The sequence below is a fragment of the Cervus canadensis genome, chromosome X (assembly GCF_019320065.1).
Source record: "Cervus canadensis isolate Bull #8, Minnesota chromosome X, ASM1932006v1, whole genome shotgun sequence".
NCBI lineage: Eukaryota > Metazoa > Chordata > Mammalia > Artiodactyla > Cervidae > Cervus > Cervus canadensis.
The window spans coordinates 43,464,883-43,487,222 of record NC_057419.1 but is presented as its reverse complement, the minus strand read 5'-3'; the positions used below and the strand labels follow the sequence as shown (position 1 = coordinate 43,487,222).

The window sequence follows — 22,340 nt, the reverse complement described above, 5'->3', positions numbered from 1 at the left end:
AGGAGAGGGAGAGAAATGAGAACACTTGCAAGCAAGAAATCGATACCTGGCAAACAAAAGTATTAACAGATCATATTATCACATCTGACCTCTTTAATACAATCCAAAGAAATGCCTGTTATCTCTCAACCTGATCATTAAAAACAAGAAAAGAAGCAATGTAAAATCACAGCAGAAACAAAGAAACAATTAAGAGGTGAATTCTCTTTCGGTCTCAATTAGTGGCAAGGTGACCTAAGAGAGGTTCAGAGGAGAGGAAATACCTAATGACTCTTTTTAAAAGAAGCCAAGCATATTATTTTAAATGAACCATTGGAAATAAGAAAAAAAAATGGATAGCATAAAGGAAAATTCAATTGCATGACGGAGTTCAAGTATAAATTGCCATCTGCTTACTTTTTAGTCTCTTTTACAAGAAGGTCAGAGAGCTCAAATATGGTATTAAAATGCAATTTTAAAGCCTGTGGGCCTAGTATTGCTGCTTATAGAAAAATCTTCTGGGAAAAGACAGATCAGCCTAGCTATGGGCTTCAGAACAATCAGTGTTTATCTCACAAAAGTCCCCAGCCTTCCTGAGGATTCCCTAACCATTTGCTGTTCCCTTGCCTGTGGGGAGGCGGGGAGGAGTTTTACTCCAGGAAAATACTGATTCTCTGGCAGAATGAGACTGACCAAAAGTTAGGGTCTTTATTGCTATCAATTTTGAGGGTCATAGTTTAGATTTACAGCTTTGCCTGTGTTGGGGTATGTGGAACAGAGAGGGAGAGAAGAGGAGAAAGGGGCAAATGCTATTTTCTTCTCATTTAAGAATGCAGTTAGTGGGTAGACTGACTGGTAATAGTTGGTTTTAACTGGTTGCTTTTTTGGATTGAACAAGTATTTTTAATTGCCACCCGAGTTTTACATGGGAGAGGATGTGGGTTGTAGTTTATTTTCAACCCTTCTTATTTGTTTCTAGGTAAAAGAAATGTGAATTGTAGCTAGCTGTTAAAATATGTAGAAAATCAAACCACTAAAACTCATTATCACAGTGAAGAAAGTAATAGCATATGTAAGAGTGGGGAACTTCTAACTGAAATATTTTTAAATTCAAGGGTAGATGAAAACATCAATCAAAAACTACTCCATAGAAAAAATAAGTTGGCAAGGATTCAGAAAACTTCCTGGGCTGTCAGGGGCAGGGGGAAGGAAATCTCTGCCTTTATGAGTTTTCTATTGTCAGAATAATTCCCTGTAATCAAACCACCTTAAAACTCAGTGAATTGAAACTACAATCACTTGTTTTCACTTACACATCTTGGATTAAGGCTGTGCTCCCCTGGGTAATTCTGTTTCAACCTGAGGCTCCAGCATGGCTTGTTCCCTTGCTGCTAGGGTACATGTCTGATCTCTGTGTGCCCACACTATGGAACCCAGCTGAAGGGACAGCAGCTAGCCAGGACGATGGCAGAGGCACCAGAAGACAAGCTCAAATGTGGAAGTTTCACATTTCTGCTTGCACCAAATTTCAATCATAGCATTGGCTAAAGCAAATCAAATGGGAAAGCTAAACAATAAGGGATGGGACTTCCCTGGTGGTCCAGTGGATAAGACTCCACACTCCCAATGCAGGGGGGCCTAGGTTCAATCCCTGGTCAGGGAACTAGATTCCACATGCCTCAACTAAGAGTTCACATGCGTGCAACTAATGACCACAACTAAAGATCCCAAGTGCTGCAACTAAGACTCAGCGCAGACAAATAAATGCTTTTAACAAAACAATAAGGGGCAATAACAAACACTCATCCCTTCAAAAAAAAAAAAAATACTCACCCATTCCTCTCTAGGGCCAAAGCAAATCACATGGACAAGTCCAAACTCCAAGTTTTAGGGAAATATATTTTTTTCCATAGGTGTAAGAGGAAAGAAGTAAACATTTTTGAACAATAATCTGATAGAGTTTTATAGCTATATGATTTTGGGCATATCTTTCAATCTCACTTGTCTAAAATTTCTTCAATAGAAAAAGTGAAGAAGACAGAGATGCAATATGGTATCATGGGAAAACATGGGCTTTGAAGTTGTATAGACCTTGTTAAAATCTCATGTTTGTCAAGAACCAGCTATGGCTCTTGAGGAAATTCAGTTCAGTTCAGTCACTCAGTTGTGTCTGACTCTTTGCGACCCCATGGACTGCAGCATGCCAGGCTTCCCTGTCCATCACCAGCTCCTGGAGTTTGCTCAAGCTCATGTCCATTGAGTCAGTGATGCCATCCAACATCTCATCCTCTGTCGTCCCTTTCTCCTCCTGCCTTCAATCTTTCCCAGCAACAGGGTCTTTTCCACTGAGTCAGCTCTTCGCATCAGGTGGCCAAAGTATCGGAGCTTCAGCTTCAGCATTAGTCCTTCCAATGAATATTCAGGACTGATTTCCTTTAGGATGGACTGGTTGGATCTCCTTGCAGTCCCAGAGACTCTCCAGAGTCTCCTCCAACACCAGAGTTCAAAAGAATCAACTTCTTTGGTGCTCAGCTTTCTTTATGGTCCAGCTCTCACATCCATACATGACTACTGGAAAAACCATAGCTTTGACTAGATGGACCTTTGTCGGCAAAGTAATGTCTCTGCTTTTTAACATGCTGTCTAGGTTTGTCATAGGTTTCCTTTCATAGTCATTTCTTCTTGAGGAAATTACTGAATCAGATTCTGAGATTCTTTCTTGTATTCCTCTCTAGGGGAAATGTTGTTATCTACTGCAGCAAACAATCTCCAAATGCAGTGACTTAATATGATAGAAGTTGACTTCTCATTTCTTTTTCTTTTTATTCTTTTTTTTGGGGGGGGGGGTACTTCCATGTATAGATTTATTTTTTCCCCAATTATTTTTATTAGTTGGAGGCTAATTCCTTTACAATGTTGTAGTGGTTTTTGCCGTACATTGACATGAATCAGCCATGGATCCACATGTATTCCCCACCCTGAACCCCCCCTCCCACCTCCCTCCCCATCCCATCCCTCTGGGTCATCCCAGTGCACCAGCCCCGAGCACTTGTCTCATGCATCCAACCTGGACTGGTGGTCTGTTTCACACTTGATAATATACATGTTTCAATGCTGTTCGCTCAGATCATCCCACCCTCGCCTTCTCCCATAGAGTCCAAAAGTCTGTTCTATACATCTGTGTCTCTTCTTCTGTCTTACATACAGGGTTATTGTTACCATCTTTCTAAATTCCATATATATGCGTTAGTATACTGTATTGGTGTTTTTCTTTCTGGCTTACTTCACTCTGTATAATGGGCTCCAGTTTCATCCATCTCATTAGAACTGATTCAAATGAATCCTTTTTAATGGCTGAGTAATATTCCATGGTGTATATGTACCACAGCTTTCTTATCCATTTGTCTGCTGATGGACATTTAGGGTGCTTCTATGTCCTGGCTATTATAAACAGTGCTGCAATGAACATTGGGGTACACGTGTCTCTTTCAGATCTGGTTTCCTCGGTGTGTATGCCCAGAAGTGGGATTGCTGAGTCATATGGCAGTTCTATTTCAGTTTTTTAAGGAATCTCCACACTGTTCTCCATAGTGGCTGTACTAGGTTGCATTCCCACCAACAGTGTAAGAGGGTTCCTTTTTATCCACACCCTCTCCAGCAATTATTGCTTGTAGACTTTTGGATAGCAGCCATTCTGACTGGCATGTAATGGTACCTCATTGAGGTTTTGATTTGCATTTCTCTGATAATGAGTGATGTTGAGCATCTTTTCATGTGTTTGTTAGCCATCTGTATGTCTTCTTTGGAGAAATGTCTGTTTAGATCTTTGGCCCATTTTTTGATTGGGTCACTTATTTTTTTGGAATTGAGCTGCAGGAATTGCTTGTATATTTTTGAGATTAATCCTTTGTCTGTTTCTTCATTTGCTATTATTTTCTCCCATTCTGAAGGCTGTCTTTTCACCTTGCTTATAGTTTCCTTTGTTGTGCAAAAGCTTTTAAATTTAATTAGGTCCCATTTGTTTATTTTTGCTTTTAATTCCAATATTCTGGGAGGTGGGTCATAGAGGATCTTGCTGTGATTTATGTTGGGACTTCTCATTTCTGACATGACTTTATGCAGTTTGGACAGCTACCTTGGGCAGTTTTTCTGTAAACCTGAGGTTAACAAACTATAATTCACAGGCTAAATCCAGCTAACCCCTGTCTTTATAAATAAAGTTTTATTGGATCATAGCAATGCTGATTCATTTACATATTATCTATGGCTACAAAAGCAGAGTTGAGTTTTTGCAACAGAGACAGTATGTTGTGCAACACACATCAAAAATATTTACTGTCTGGCCCTTTATAGAAGAAGTTTACCAACCCTGCCTCAAAGCGATAGATCAGGGATCCAGGCTCCTTTAATCACGGTTCTACCAAGATGGAGTCTTTCACTTCTAGCCATTCAGACAAAGAGAGAAAATTGTCTCTGTCGGCATACTGTCTACTTTACTACCTTTTTCTAGAAGTGATACATTCTACTTCTCACAGTTCATTGAATAAAACCAGACACATGGCCAACAAAACCACAAAGTGTGGTAGGAAATACAGAGGCCACTGTAAAACTTTCTATTAAATGGGAAGAATAAAGTGAAAATGCAGAATTTCAAACAAAAGCCCATATAACATTGATAATAGGAATATTCACAGCCTTAAATACTAAAACTGATAAAAATGAAAGCATGAAAATATACAACTCAAAAAGGAAAAAACCAACAAAGCCAAAAGAACAGAATTCTAAAAAGTAGAGTTAATGATTGTATTAATATACAAATAGGTAAGCTGGCTTCTTGAAATAAATAGACAAACTAGGACCTAAACTAATGAAATGAAAAAAGAAAAAACCTGAATAAAAATGATTGCTTATGGCAATAAGGTGAAAGGAGTATTTACAGATAAAAGGGATGGAAGTAGCTCTTCTCTGAACATAGTTTTTAAAAAAGTTTTGACTTTGAATGTTGTAAATGTCTTAGCTACTCAAAAATCAATTTCTACCAAAAAGAAAAGTATGCAAAACTTAAAACTGAGCACAGAAAACCTAATTTCAGATGAAATTGGTAATAATCACACAAAGAAAAGAGTCATTTCAAGGGATTTTGTTCACTGAAATCTCTACATTCTCATATGTTTACAGAGCATATACAGACAGATTTGTGTGTTAAGATTAAAAGAACAGCAAAGAAAGCTTAAACTTAATTCAATCATTTAAAATAGTGAGAATATTAGTAGTGCAATTTTTGCAATTGTATGTATATTGTAGAATAAGCAAGAAAGTAAATAATCTTTTGGGGAAGCAAAATTTTAAGAGAGGAAAAAAATAGAGAATTTTTTAAGAAAAACTCTGTAGTATTAAATTTGAATTGGAAATATATTTAAACTGTTTAATTCATATTAATATATGCTAGCTTTATCCCTGAAAGATATATTAGATGCAATGATATCCCAGTTGTATTGAAGATAGATAGCACTCAGATCTTGATTCTTGATGTATAAGAATCATTTCCCACTAGAAAGAATCTACATGGAAAACTGGCTGAATCTATGTCTGTGTCAGGGAAAATAAAAGGGAAGCCTGAATGATTTGGGGCTAGAAAGCTAGCAAGGGCTAAAAGTATAATGGGGACATTTCAAAAGGATACAGAAGCTGGGACTTCTCTGGTCCAGGGGCTAAGACTCTGAGTTCCCAATGCAAGGGGCTTGGGTTCAATCCCTGGTCGAGGAGCCAGCTCCCAAAAGCCAGGATTAAAGATCTGTAGTTCTGCAACTAAAGAAAAAAAAAAAAGATCCCACATGCCACAATTAAGATTCCTCACAGCCAAATAAATAAATATTTTTTAAAAGGGATACAGAGCCAGTGTAAAAGGGCTCACACTGCCCCAAATCCCCAAAATCACAGGTCAGTGACAACAACTGTGGTCAGGCAAGTGGAGGCATGAACATTTCTGGGCTACCTTCAGGGAAGGACCCCAGGGTCTCATGGCGTAAGATCAGGGTCATGAGTTATTATTAATAAAAGGAGGGCTGGCAAGACTAGACAGGTTGTCAGGGCTCCAGTCAAGGCCCTAGTATTCTAGGGGCTTAATCTGAGAAGGAACTCAAGGTAAACTCAGGAATGGGACAGCAGTAGCAAGGCTTACAGACTGGGCTCATGGGAAAGCCGCAGTTCAAGTTATCTCCAGTGACAGCTCACCTAGGCCTGTCAGCCATTACAAACTGGAACAACTGTAGAAACCACCAGTCATTAGGACTCATAATGAATCTTGATTCTCATTAGCAGGATACTCTAGGAGAACCCTGGTCAGACCCCTCTTACAGTCCTTAAATGCCCCGAACAGTCTCCACAGATGCACCATCTTTGTTCTGTCTTTCAAGAGAAGAATGAGTTAACACTTAACTACTCAAAATGTGGTCCATGAACCAGCAGCATCAGCATCACCTAGGAACTTCTTAAAAATACAAATGATAGGTTTCACCACAGACCTAATGAGTCTGACTCTTCATTTTAACAATATCCCCAGGTGACTCTTATATGAAAGTTCGAGCAGCACTGGTTTGGCAGGCACTTGGAGGAACTTATCTGAAAGTGGTGGGTCACGAGGATATCACAGAGCTATGGAGGATGGTTCCTGGCATTCTTCCATATGATCCATCAAGTGTGCACCCCACTCTCATCTCTTTTCCTTCCACAAATCCATATCTCTGGCTTGGGAACAGATGCTTTCCACCTGTGAGAATGTGAGATGAATTAGAATAGAGCTTGGGGAGGGATGGAAGGAGGGAAGTGTGTCAAGAGAATAGTAATTACACTGTTGATAGGTAAGGAAAAGGGCTTGTAGATACAGCTGGAATAGAGGCATATAATTTCATCTGACATTTCCATTTAATCATGGCTTCTTATATACCAAAGCCCTAGCCTAAAGGATCAGCTCTTAATCCCAGAATCACAAGGCTTGAGGATATGCCACCAGGATAAACCAAGGCAGGTTATATAAAGTCTCTGTGTATTAGTCTCCTCATCCATGAAGCAGGACAATGACAGTACCTACTACATAGGCCTGCTTGGAGATTAGATGAGTCAAGTAGCTGCCTGACATCACATGGCCTGTAACATCCAGCTGTGATTTCAAGTCAGCCACGTGGCTCCAGCATGTCCCTCCTTCAATCATAGCTTTGATGAATAGATCTTCTTCCCTCGTAATAATCCACAATCTTTATGAAGCCTATGAATTTTTCTGTCTGTTGTGAAAAGCTCAACCTGTATTTCTCTACCCACCTCATCATTGTGGCCACCTTCTGAGCACAGTGGGGACGTCAGTCACTTAATTCTCAGTTAACCAGAGTATTTGAGGCCAGAATTAAAAAAAAAAGTTTTGTTAGTGATCACATCAGGTGACTTGGAAAGTCATGCTTTTGTTAATTTACAGCACAGGGAATCTCAAGCCTTAATTTTCTGAAATAAGGTGAACTAGCTTCATTTAATGCTGATGTTTATGCCTGTTGATAACAACTATCAAAGCAATACAAGGCAAGAAGGAGAAAAATTCAATAAAGAGTATATAAAGTGAAGACACCTGTGAGGCTAAAACAGGGCGAACCGAAGTGCCATGTGATAAACAAACCAATAGCTTTAATTGATCAAACAGAACCAGGCCATGGAGCTGTGTGACACTGGTGAGTAACTCCATCCCTCTGAGCTTCTATTTCACCATCTCTAAAGTGGGGCTAATGCCAATTCATAGAGATTTTGTGAGAGTTCCAAGAGAACTACTATGTAAAGTAGTTGTATAGAGCCCTACAGATGGTTGTTGTTGTTTAGTTGCTAAGTCATGTCTGACTCTTTGCAATCCCATGGACTGCAGCACACCAGGCTCCTCTGTCCTTCACTGCCTCCCAAAGTTTGCTCAAACTCATGCCCATTGTGTAGGTGATGCCATCTAACCATCACATCCTCTGTCTCAATAAGTGGTAGGTGGTATCCTTTTGGACTTTTAATCCTAACAATATCAGATAGTCAAGGAGTTAATACATGCAGGTCTGTACTCACAACATCCAGGTGTAGAGGCTGCATAAAGCCAATTCTTTTATTTAGTGAAAAATATACTTGGTAAAAGTAATATGTACAAACATACATTGCTTGTGCTAGCTGCTCCTTATTTACAGAGCAAATGAAAGGGGAAATGAAATCTCCACTTGAAGACCTTCTAGACAGCTAAGACAGCACAACAATAAATCTAACAGAAAAATTACCAAATACAAAGGGAAGCCTTTTAGCAATAGGTTTGAAGTCAAGGATGAAATGGTAACATCGCCTTGAATTCTAAACTTTACCTTGTACACAGGTACACTGCTATTCTGTTGTCATTTCAGATAACACTAATGACTAAAACTTAGAATAAGATCTAGAATGTGGTAAACACTGGAAGTATTTTATATCTATTAACTTTGTTGTTGTTCAGTCACTACGTCGTGTGCAACTCTTTGCAACCCCATGGACTGCAGCACTCCAGGCTTCCCTGTCCCTCACCATCTCTTGGAGCTTGCTCAAACTCATGTCCATTGAGTCAGTGATGCCATTCAATCATCTCACCCTCTGTTGGCCCCTTCTCCTCCTGCCTTCAATCTTTCCCAGCATCAGGGTCTTTTCCAATGAGTTGGCTCTTCATATCAGGTGGCCAAAGTATTGGAGCTTCAGCTTCAGTATCAGTCCTTCCAATGAGTATTCAGGGTTGATTTCCTTTAAGATTGACTGGCTTGATCTCCTTGCTGTCCAAGGGACTTTCAAGAGCCTTCTCCAACACCACAGTTCAAAAGCATCAATTCTTTGGTGCTCTGCCTTCTTTATGGTCCAACTTTCACATCTGTACATGACTATGGATATCTATTAACTTATTTAGTACAATAACAACAATACTCAGGCAGTCATTTCATCATCCTCATTTTATAAATGGGGACACTGGGCCACAGAGAGGTGAAGTAATTTACCCAGTGCCACACAGCTGGGTAGAGGTAAAACTGGAATACAACACCATAAAGTCTTCTGTAGAGTCCAGGTCTTAGCCTGAGGCTATGCCACATTAGATATTGAATCCATTTCCCATCACAAAGAGAATACCATCTGCTTACGTAGATAAATGGAGATAAAGGCAAACTTAGGAAAGATTAAGGGTTTCCCTGGTGGTTCAGCAGTAAAAAATCCGCCTGCCAGCTGACCCGGGAAGAGCCCACATGCCATGGAGCACCCAAGCCCGTGCGCCACAACTACTGAGTCTGTGCTCTGGAGCCCACACTCCACAACAAGAGAAGCCACCACAATGAGCAGCCCATGCACTGCAACTAGAGCTTAGCACCCACTTGCTGCAACTAGAGAAAGTCCACACAGCAATGAAGACCCAGCACAGCCAAAAATAAATAAATAAATGAATAATTTTTTAAAAGAAAAATTAAGTGTTGACAGTTTTTTTTTTCCCCCTGTAAAATACAAAGTGATATAACCAATGTGAAAGCAATGCTAGGAAGACAGTGGTTCAGAATTAACTCCATTTAATGTGGAGTATTTTATTGCTGTTAGGTTTGCTCTCTCAGTTTCCACATGGCCAATGATAACTCAGAGCCTCTATGGATATGCTATTCTGTACTGCTCCTCGGGCCCTGAGTAGCTCCAAGGCTCGTCAAGCCAGCTGCAAAGTGTAGCTAATCAATTACAACAGCCAGAAATAGTATATATTCATGAGTACAGCCCTGGCCTTTAACCTACAGTGCAAGACCATTTCAGAGGCTAGAAAACCAAACCTTGCAGCTCCACCTCAACTTTCACCCTGATTTCCCATTCTCAGCTGCCCCAGAGAAGTCATTTTCAGCTTAGTCTCTTGCTGATAGTCATCTGCGTCACAAGACTATTACCCGCCATGAGCCTTCCTACTTAACTCAATGTGTTCTGAGCCTGATAACCGAGACTGCTAGGGAGTCGCTCAGGACTAGAGTTAATAGGGAGACTCAATTGCATTTCACCCAGAGGGGGCTGCTTACAGGTCAGTGCTGAGATAATCAGCCAAGCAGCTTATGCGTTAGCCATCCCTGCTGCTGCTGCTGGTTGTTTCCTAACTTGGGAAAATTCAAAAACATTTATTGACAAATAAAAGTGACAACTGAAATGCTAGGAAAGCTCTCTCCTTATTTTATTCATCAAGATTGGACACCGCAAGTAACGTTTCCCCAGACAGGGTTTTGTTTTTCCTTCCAATTCCTGCTTTCAAATATTTTATGTTCACTCTCAGTCTTTGAGACTGAGAAACAATGTCAACAACAGCTTTCCCAGCCCGAGATAGCCATGACTTGATCTGCAAAAGAAAATGTCAGTAATAATGAAGCCTAATTGATTGCCTACTAGGAAAAAGATGTGATTCTTGCTTTTATACATTTTTAAGGTCTTAAATTTATTTATCTCTTCCTAAGCCAAGAAATATTTCTATAGAACTGTTACATAAACACAGCTTCATTCTAGATATTTTGTGGTTTATACAGAATGTATAAACCAATGTATAATCCAATATATACCAGATATGTTACACACTAAAATTCAAATAATGAAGACCATCCTGCCATCTCAGGTTTTGGTTATCAGCTACATACTTCTCCACTGTCTGACTTTCAATCTCACCTAGAATCACAGATTACACACAAAAGAGCTACTGTTCTAGGGGAAGACCCCTCAAAGGAAAAGAGAAAATTTATCAAAGTGACTTCCTACTCTTTATTCTCTCTTTGTCTAATGAAAGGAGAAACAAAAGGATGGAATGTTTTTCACTGTATGAAGAAGTGTTAGTCACTCAGTCGTGTCCAACTCTTTGTGACCTGGACTGTAGCCCGCCAGGCTCCTCTGTCCATGGGATTCTCCAGGCAAGAATACTAGAGTGGTTGCCATTTCCACCTCCACGGGATCTTCCCAACCCAGGGATAGAACCTCAGTCTCCTGCATTGCAGGCAGATTCTTTACCATCTGAGCCACCAGGGAAGCAGGCCTTAAACATCAATATGATAGTCTCAATATTTGCAAAGAAAATACCAACATCTATGTCAATAAAAATTCTCAGTAAACTAGGAATAGAAGGAAACTGTCTCAAATTTATAAAGGACATCTTTGAAAAATCTAAATAATATCATACTTATCATTAAAAAAGTAGACTTTTTTCCAATTGAAAATAGAGTTTTTCCTGTAAGGTCTTAAAAAAGGCAAAGATATCCACTCTCACTACTCTATTCTACATTAGACTGGAGATTCTAGCCAGCACAATAAGGCAAGAAAATAGAAAATTTATGAAGATTAGAAAAGAATTAAAACTATCTTTATTAGTGAAGCTAAGCAGGACCCTGTGGGATTCCTGGGTATTTTCTGAGTATCCAATTCCTTGTTTGTAGGGAACAGACTTCAGCCTCCATGACCTTTCCTGAGTTCCAAAGGGCAGGTGTGAACAGTTGTTAATCAGAGAAGGGAGGGAACACAGAGAAAAGGGAGGAGGAGCAGCCAAGAAACAATAGTGCAACCTTAGGCAGGATCCTGTTTCTGCCTCAAGGGATATACATAACAGTATCTTTGTGCTCTTTACAGAACTAAAAGCCCCCAAACAAATGGATTTACCATTCTTCATTCCAGAGAAGAACCACCCAAGGCCAGATTAAGGAAATGCAAGCCCTGTACACCCAGATCCTTATTGGCAACCCAACCTTGAACCATTGCTATAAAACTCCTCACCAAATTCTCCCAGGTTGAGACACACAGTTTTTGAGGACAGGAACCCGCTGTGTCCCCCTTTGCCTGGCAAAGCAGTAAAGCTATTCTTTTCTACCTCACCCAAAATTCCATCTCCAAGATTCAATTCAGTACCAGGGCACAGAGACTGAGTTTTCAACATTATTAACAGATGATATAATTGTCTGCGTAGAAAATCCTATATTATCTTTTTTTAAAAGGTACTAGTATAAGTGAGATTACCAAAGTGGCAGGATACAAGTTTATATAAGTCAACTTGGGCTGTCATAACAAAATGCATAGACTGCTGTGTGTATGGGGAAGCAGGAAGTGATGCTTAAAAACAAAAATATATTTTCTCCCAGTTCTGGAGTCTGGATGTTCAAGATCAGGGTGCCAGCAGGGTGGGGTTCTAGTGAGAGTTCTCTTCCTGGCTTGCAGATAGCTGCATTCTTGCTGTGCAATCTCTCTCTCTTCCATTTCTTATAAGGCCACTAATCCCACCATGATGGCTCCACTCTCATTAACTAATCTAACCCTAAATCCCTTCCCAAAGCCCCATCTCCAAATACGATCAAATTGGGGGTTATAGGTGAAACATAAGAACTTGAGAGGTGGTAGATAATATCAACATACAAAAATCAGTTATGTGTATATGTGTGTATAATACACACAAATATACAATTGGGAAATGAAATAAAAGAAATAAAACTATTTACAATAGCATCACTATATGAAATTCTTGGGGGTAAATTTGAAAAAAAAATATGTGCAAGACCTGAAAACTATAAAATATTGCTGAGGGAAATTGAAAAAGATCTCAGTAAATGGAGAGATATATCATATTCATTGATCGGAAGAATCAATACTATTAAGATATCAATTCTCCACAAGCTGACCTATACATTTAACACAATCTCAATTCACTCAGTTAATCTGTGTTTGTGTGTGTGCACGCATGCAAGTGCACTTGTGTGTGTTTGAAAAATAACAAGCTGATACTAAAAAAGATTCAGAATAGCCATAACAACTTTGGAAAATGAAAACAAATTGGAGAAAGCATGCTCTACCTGATTTTAAGATTTAGTCTAAAACTACAGTTAAGAGAGCATGGTATTGATATAAATATAGACAAATAGATAAGTGAAACAGAACAAAAATAGGCCCACACAAATATGATGCAATGATTTTTGACAAAGGTATAAAGTCAAATCAATAGGAAAAGGATGGCCTTTTTAACAGATGATGCTGAAATAATTAAACATCCATATAGAAAACAAATTACCTTGACCTAACCTGTATCTGTTTTCTATGGCTGCATAAAAAAATTACCTCAGTTTTTTTTTTTTTGCTTAAAATACAGTAACTTTTATTTACAGTAAATGTATACATGTGCTGATTAGTCATGCTGATATTACAAAAGAACACAAACTAAACCATACTAAACCAAACTAAACCATACTAAAGTTTAAAAGAGAGAAAAATCAATCCTATCAGCCATCCTGAAAATTCAGAAGAGTTCATAAATAGCAAGCTCTCACAAGGAGGGAGGTCAACACAATTGGTAATTTATATAATTTAACATGCTACAAATGAGGAAAATAAACAAGGGAGGGGATGAGGACAGGGAAAGTCCTGTCAAGATTCTCTTCATTTTTTATTGTATTGCTTTCTTGGCTTCAGAGGGGGGAGATTTTGACTTCAAAAGTAACAAAATATTTGAGAAGGGAATTTACATCTTGCTGTTCTAGATGGTATTCTTCAGCTATTTTCTTAGAAGTCCATGTGTCTGGATAAAGTTTATGATTATTGAGAAGTGTCAATGCCACTACAATGGAAATTTTGGGAAATTTTGCCTTTGGGAATGTTCTTAACATTCATCATGTCAAACATTCGTCATGGTCTTTCGGCAACCTGAACTCCTTAGGCTTCTGACGTGTTCCGGCATCCTTTACCTGCAAAGAAGACATGGGATCTTGGGAATCAACATACACATCTTTTAGTAATGACAGCAGTTTGTCATCTTTTCTATCAATTTCTCCTTTAATTTCTGGATGGCTCCTGCTCTCGCAGGAGGTTCTTGGTGGAGGGGTGCCTGGGAGTGGGGGAGGGCTTCATTCTGCTGATTTCCCGTTCTGCCTAGGCTGTCTAGGTTGAAATTCCTGACTGCACAAGCCACCACAGCCCCCATTTCTTCACAACATGGTGCCCTAAGTTACACCACACGTGCTCAAACACTGGTGGGGGTGACCTCCAGGACACACCAGTGCAAGCGCACATCTTGGGGCAACCCCTACCTCAAACTTTTGTTGTTGTTCAGTCACTCAGTCATGTCTGCAACCCCATGGACTGCAGCACTCTAGGCTTCCCTGTCCTTCACTATCTCTCAGAGCTTGCTCAAACTCATGTCCATTGAGTCAGTGATGCCATTCAACCATCTCATCCTCTGTTGGTCCCTTCTCCTCCTGCCTTCAACCTTTCCCAGCATCAGGGTCTTTTCCAGTGAGTTGGCTCTTCACATCAGGTGGCCAAAGTTTTGGAGCTTTAGCTTCAACATCAGTCCTTTCAATGAATATTCAGGGTTGATTTCCTTTAGGATTGACTGGTTTGATCTCCTTGTAGTCCAAGAGACTCTCAAAAGTCTTCTCCAACACCACAGTTCAAAAGCATCAATTCTTCAGTGCTCAGCCTTCTTTATAGTCCAACTCACATCCATACATGACTACCTACCTCAAACTTTGTGGCTTAAAATAACAACCATTTATTAACTCACAGTTTTTTAGGTTCTTACCTACTTCTGGATTCTCTGCCCTATGTCTCAGAAGGCTAATATCCACTTATATGTGGAATCTAAAATACAAAACAGAAATAGACACATGGACATAGACAGCAGACTGGTGGTTGTTGGGGGGGCAGTTGCGGGGGGGCAGGAATGCAGTGGGAGGTTGGAGTTAGGATATGTAAGCTATTCTATATGGAAGTAATAAACAACAAAGTCCTACTGTATAGCATAGAGAACCATATTCTATATCATACGATAAACCATAATGGAAAAGAATAGTTTTTTTTTTTAAAGCTTTTAAAATATATGTATGTGTGCATGTAACTTAATCACTTTGCTATACAGCAGAAATTAATACAATGCTGTAAATCAACTATACTTCAATTTAAAAAAAAAAAGGAAAGGAAGGCTAATATCAATGTGTTAGCCAAGATGTGTCATCATCTGAAGCCCAGAGTTCTCCTCTAAGCTCATGTGGTTGTGGTAGAATTCAATTTCATGAAGTTGTAGAACTAAGGTCCCTGTTTCCTTACTGACTGTCAGCCAGGAAGCACTTTCAGCAACTAGGTGTCAGCTTTCTTTAGCACATGGCCTCTTCCATCTTCAAAGCTAGCTATGGATAATCTCTCTTACATTCAACTTCTCTTACTCTTTCAATCTGTTACTTCAGGTAAAGCCCAAGCCTTTTTAAGGTCTCACTTGATTAAGTCAGGCTCACCCAGGATGATCTCCCTATTTTAAATTCAAATTATTTGTGATGTTAATTGCATCTTCAAAATCTCATCACAGTAGCAGTTAGATTAATGTTTGAATAACTATGAAAAGATGTGTACACCAGAGCTTTTGGGAGTCAACTTAGAATTCTGCCCACTATTCACAATTTGTATCATTATAATAATTGAATTGTAATGTGACATAGCCTAAATGTACAAAAACTAAAACTATAAAACTTCTAGAAGAAAATATCAGAGAAAAACTTTGTGAGTTGGGTTAGGCAAATATTTCTTAAGTATGACACCAAAGCACAGTTTATAAAAGAAAAACTCGATAAACAAGGGTTCACAAATCCTTTTGAGAATCCTTTTGAGAACTTGTCCTCAAAAGGCACAATTCAAAGAGTGAAAAGGCAAGTCACAGTAAATATTCACCAGTTACATATTGGATAAAAGACTTGTGCTCAGAATATATAAAGAGCTCTCAAGCCACAAGAATAAGAAAATAAGCCAATTAAAAAATGGGAGAAAATGTGAACAGACACTTCACCAAAGAACAAATTTGTATAGCAAATAAGCGCACAAAAAAGATGTTCACTGTTATTGATCATTAGAGAAATTCAAATTAAAGCCACAATCAGATACATTATGTACCAATTAGAATGGCTAAAATTGGAAATATTGATAATACTACTGATATCAAAAAGGTTTTGAGCAAGTGAAACTCTCAAACTCTTAATGGGAATGTAAAAATGATACATCTGCTTTGGAAAACATTTGACAGTTTCTTTAAAAAAGTAAACATATACCTGAAGTACAACCCAAATTTCCCACTCCTAGGTATTTACCCAACATAAATGAAACATGAACTCCCAAAAACTTGTACATATACTATTGGGTTGTCCAAAAAGCTCATTCAGGTTTTTCTGCCCAGAAAATCCTGAATTACCTTTTTGGCCAATCCAATAGATTCATAGCAACTGTTTTTGTAATAAACAAAAATGAAAAAACCAAAATGCCTGTCAAAAGATGAAGGATTAACAAATTATGATATATGCATACAGTGGAATACTATCTAGTAATAGAAAGGAACCAACTTTTGAAGCACACAAAATGATTGAAATCTCAAAAGCATTATGTTGAATGAGAGAAGCCACACAAAAGAGAGTACATACTGTATAATTCCATTTATTTAAATTTCTAAAAAGTTTTAACTAATCTATACTGACAGAAATAAATTGCTGGTGGATGGGGAAAGAGCAGGAGTGAAAGGTTGGCATGAGGGAACAAAATGGCATGAGGGAACTTTTGGGGGTGATGGGTATGTTGTTTATCTTCATTGTGGTAATAATATATGAGTGTATACATACATCAAAATTTATCAATTTGTGAACTGTAAATATGTTCAAATCACATCTCAAAAAAGATTTTTTGAATATATAAAGTCAGTAAAATGCTGGTGTCATCACCACAAATGGAGAATTTGAAAAGGAGCACTTAAGTATTGCTGAGAGCTATATTTCATGAATTCACCTCTAGGCCAAACTGTAACAAAACTAAAACATTGCACTAAATTAGGAAGAAGTAATACAGAGCTATTAATAGGTGTGTAGTGGTATCTCTTGAAATTAATGTTTTGAGAGTCCTATAACTGGGCCCCCAATATCCACTGTCTGCAGTGGTGGTCAGCACCACTGTTGTGTTCAGCACAGCCTTAGAATGCATGAGTCCTAGAGTAAGTGCAATAGCATTGAATACTCTGGGGACTTCACTGGTGGTCCAGTGATTGAGAATCCTCCTTTCAATGCAGGGGACACTGGTTCAACTAAGATTCCACATGCCATGGGACAACCAAGCCCATGCTCTGCAACAAGAGAAGCCTGCACACCACAATGAAAAAGACCCAGCGCAGCAAAAAAAAAAAAAAAAAAAAAAAAGAGAGTGTGCTCTGGATCTAGGATCTGATAAGGGAAGCAGGAGGAATTTTTATGGCAAAGTATTCCTAGAGGGTCTTTGGCCAGTAATTCAAATAAGAACCTTTTTCTGAAAGAATGTTTTCTATCATTTTTATTGTGTAATTAATCCTTGTTCTTTGTAAAATAAGCGAGGAGCTAACATACAGCAGAAAGGCATTTACTTTTATTTTTCTAACCCTTTTCCCCAAAGGTGCATGCTAAGTCGCTTCAGTTGTATCCGACTCTTTGAGACTCCATGAACTATAGCCTACCTGGCTCCTCTGTCCCTGGGATTCTCCAGGCAAGAATCCTGGAGTGGGTTGCCATTTCCTTCTCCAAGGACTCTTCCTGACCCAGGGATCAATCCTATATCTCTTGCATTGGCAGGTGGATTCTTTACCATTGAGCCACCTGGGAAGCCCCAATGCTTTGTTATAGTAGTCCTAAAAAACAACACACTTATGATCTATCAGATCACTGTCCATGGCGGTATCATCTGCACTTCTGCCTTTCTAACAAGGTCTGCAGGCAGCTCTATGTGCATGTCAGTTTAAGAAACCTAGTAGAGAGTGAAATAAATAATGTATTACCTGCACCCCAGGGATAGTAAATCCAAAATGGTGTGTTTTTACGCAGACACTATTCTGAAAATCTAAAACAACACATTGAATGCAGAACAAAATCAGATGTAAAGATTTCTCTTTTCAAATGTCAATTCACATAGCACAGTTTAGGCTATGGTTGTTTTTCCTCAAAAACAGAGATTGGAAAAATAATGAAGGAACAGGCTACAATGTCACACTCAGACTCAAAACCTTTGCAAAGGGCAGAGTAGATCAATTAAGGCCCACCATGCCACTGTCCTTTCTCAATCTCTGTCAAAACATGGATGTGTGTGTGTCCATACCTACATAAATATTTGTATATGTATATGTATGATCAGATATAACTTACCGTGAAATAAATAGGAACCAGATGAAAACAATGTTTGGAAAAGATAGCACATTTCAAAAGATAGCCTGCTATTTCAAAATACAATGGAAGTTTTTAGTAAATGTAAATGCTGAAGAAAACACAGAGCAAATGGAAGTAATGGAGTGGGGAACACTAAAAAGAGAACCATTGGAACCATCAACAAATGCTTATTCTACATTTGTAAGTGAATAAAACCACCTGAGGGCAGGAACCAAGTCTACCCCCCCCCCCCCCACCCCCCACCCCCCCCACCCCCACCCCCCGCTCGTAGGAGGAGACAGCCAGTGTTTGCTGAGTGCAGAACCTTTGAACAGTCTCTGAGACATACAGTTCTTGCTCTTAAAAGGCTTGGATCCTTGTTCCACCTTCATGTTCCGTCTACCTATTTCTCAACCACTCTGCAGATTGGCTGGTCTCTGGTCTTATCTCTTGGGCACTGTGCTTCAAGCTCAGATAAGAAATGACTTTGAACTCTGGCTTTGGTTTGTTCCATCTGCTAGTAACTTCTTCCAAAAGCCTGGATTCATTATATGCCCACCCTACCCCCAGTTCCCTGGTGGCTCAGATGGTAAAGCGTCTGCCTGCAATGAGGGAGACTCGGGTCCCATCGCTGAATCGGGAAGATCCCCTTGAGAAGGAAATGGCAACCCACTCCAGTACTCTTGCCTGGAAAATTCCATGGATGGAGGAGCCTGGTAGGCTACAGTCCATGGGGTCGCAAAGAGTTGGACACGACTGAGCAACTTCACTTTCTTTCTCTTTACCCCAGTCCCAGTGCCAACTTGAGTGAATGAAGTGTCCACCATTCTATGGGAATTTTCTCTTGACCACCAGTGTGCTGAAGTACTCAATAAATATTCCAATGAAGTTTTAGGGGATGAATAAATGGTTGAATAGATATGACACAGGAGAGCACTTGTCACATGAACAATCCTTTTAAGAGTAAAGGTATTGTAGGCTGGAGGGCTTCCCTGGTGGCTCAGAGGGTAAAGCATCTGCCTGCAATGCAGGAGACCTGGGTTTGATCCCTGGGTCGGGAAGATCCCCTGGAGAAGGAAATGGCAACCCACTCCAATATTCTTGCCTGGAAAATCCCATGGACGGAGGAGCCTGGTAGGCCATAGCCCATGGGGTCGCATAGAGTCGGACACGACTGAGCGACTTTGTTTTTTTTTGCTTTAATGTAGGCTGGAAGAGGATGACCACCATTTGAGTGAGAACTTTCATATAAAATTTTTTGAAACAGTAGATAATCAAGGGACATGCAAATTGAAAATATGGGGAAGTGAAAAATAAGAGCCTTAAACTGAAGCCTGCCTAATACAGAGGAGAGAACAGATTCAGAGGGATATGTAGTGAAGTAAACCATTTTTTTCTTTTGGACAGGAGGTATGTAGAGAAAGAAAGGGGAAGGAAAGCAAAAAGGTGTAATATTGGTTTGGCCAAAAAGTTCGTTCTGGTTTTTCCATAGACAGTTACGGAAAAACCCAAATGAACTTTTTAGTCAACCCATTAGAAAGCCCAGAGAGTAGTTGTTGGACAGATATACAGCAATTAAGAAGAATTTCTTCCAAGTGATTGTTTTTAAATTTCTAACTTGAGTGACTTTTCTCTGGCAGCTAACTGACTCCTAATAGACCTGGCTCCAATAGAATATAGACTTAATTGAGGGTCGGAATTTTTGTCTGTTTTATTCACAAAAAATAGAGTTTGGTGCAAAACAGGGGCTCAAAAGAGACATACATGAATCTACAAAGTTGAAGATATGATTCAAGCTAAATGATTATTTTGTAATCTCCTTGCACTACAGTCTAAATCGAAGGGGTTTATTAGTAACAGGGAACGTGAACCAGGGAATCTTCCATTTGCTCTTTCAGATCTGTTATCCATTGTTCTCCATCCTGCTCTCTGCCTTCAGAGCCTGGTCTGTGCAAACCATATCAATGTCTTCCTTATCCTTTACTTTCCAGGTGGGCTTGGCTTATGAAGACTTTCTGCAGAAGATCAGGGAGAAAATTCAATGACGTCCAGGTATTTATTTCCATATTTCCCTCCCTACCAGTTTGCCTTGAGCTCGATGGGTTCCTCAACCAAAGCAACCTTCTCTACAAGACTCTGGCCTTCCAGGTCCCAGTAAATGCTTTCTTATCTCCCTTCAGGCTGACCAGTACTAACATCTTTGCAGTTACCAGCACTAAAGTCTGTGGTTCTTGCAATATCTTTTATGGTTTCTCTATATCCTGCCCACATCTTCATAAATAGTGCCTTTATTAATAACTCCTGAGATTATCCTAATTCAGGAGCACCCCCTGTTTCCTGTTGGGGTCCTGGCTAATAAAGGAAGAGTTCAAATTAGCTCTTTTCCAATATAATCTCTCTAATGTGTATCTTGGCCTCTAAAAATGACAGTGCATTGAAAGTGGGTTTTCATTTGACATCATCTAAGGAGTGAAGGAGGCAAATATTCATGAGAAGGAGGATGACATTTTAGCTAAGAGATTCTTCTGCAGATATATCTGATGGCTACAGCAAAGACAAATCAGTGACCTATATTTTTGCAAACCTTTCCATTTGCAGGCATGATCAATCTGTCCATAACATGCTATTCTGAAAAAGATCACAGACTTACAGGCTTGAGGAATACATTAAAAAAAATCTATCAGTCTGTTCCTTACATAAAGCCATTTGTAACATTTCTTTCTTCCTAGGTTTGTAATGAGTATATGTATTAGAGAGGAGGGTGGGGGGAACTAAGAAATAATTCCCTGAGAATTGCTCAGCTCTGTATATACTGAAATTAGTCTGATTGTTTGACCATCTTACTGAGGTGCATTTTAAATGAATAGGACCTTAATTTGGGGCTCTATAGCTCAAGGAAATCCAATTCTTTGAAAGAGCGTAAGAAGATTGGCAAGCACGTGAGCAATACCATTTCTCAGAAAATACATCAGAAGACTGGGTTTATCTTCAACACACTGCAGAGGCCATTCCAGCTAAACCAATCAGCAAATTTAAGTTGGCCACAACATGAACTGTAGCTAGACCTTGGGTCGGGGACCAGATTTATCTTGTTCATATTTTATGGCAAGTGCCATACAGTCACTGAATGAGAAACACAATACAAACCTACAAAAAAAGAAGAAGAAGACACTTAATATTTGTTGAAAGAATTCATGATAAGCCATCAAAACATCACAGAAAGGGGATATGGAAGAGAGAAAACAAGAAAAATATGAGAATTTCTTTTCCAAGGGTTTTCTTTAAGCTATTTCTTTGGCTAGACCTGAGGAACTGGGCTACTGGAGTCTAGTTTAATTGTGCATGTAATTATTTACATACTAAGTGTCAGCACTAAATCATGACAGAGACGCAGAAAACATGGTCTCTGCCTTCACAGATATTATAAAAATTGTATAGCTCTTTTATCATGATTTTCTCCTTTGTTTTCTTTTCTGGCCTCAAGATACTTTGGAGAGCTATTTGACATGCATAGCAGCCAGTGTTTCAGTGTCTTCTATTTGCACCTCAAGCTACCTATTCTTCCCAAATGTGACCTAGGGCAGTTGCCAAATTTATCTAATGCCTTCCTTGTTTCTATCCTTTTTTCCTAACTTTTTGGCTCCATTAAAAAAAAATGAGTGGGTGATAATCCCACGGAAAATTGAGAGCAAATAAAAGCCATTGGGAAATGTGCATTTTCCTACTGGGGAAGGTGAGCCAAGGTAGAGGTAAGAACAACAAAGTGAGGGACTTTTCTGGTGGTCCAGTGACTGGGATTCTGTGCTCCCAATGCAGGGGCCGAGGTTCGATCCCTGGTCAGGGAACTAGATTTCACATGCTGCAACTAAAGATCCCACATGATACAATGGAGATTGAAGATTCTGCATGCAAGACCAAATTAATTTTTTTTTAAATAGCAACAAAGGGAGACAAAGCCTAGCATGCCTGCACCATGACTGTATACTAGAAGTGCTTCAGCTCTGGCAAATGCCTTGGTGGCTTTCTCAGCAAAGGTGAGTTTCAAAAGTCCTTTCAAAAATATTTACTAAAAGCTTGGAGCAGGGGCAGAGTACTGGGGACACTTGAAAGTTAGCTTTATCCTTGGCTTTGATCCAAAAAGTAATATTCCTTTTGTATCTAAACCTT

The 22,340-nt window shown here is 39.3% G+C and overlaps 1 pseudogene; it reads right to left on the bottom strand.

Moving 5' to 3' along the window:
- Nucleotides 1-13,448: 13,448 nt before the first annotated feature.
- Nucleotides 13,449-13,960, bottom strand: LOC122435530 (annotated as a pseudogene).
- Between the last annotated feature and the right edge of the window lie 8,380 nt (nucleotides 13,961-22,340).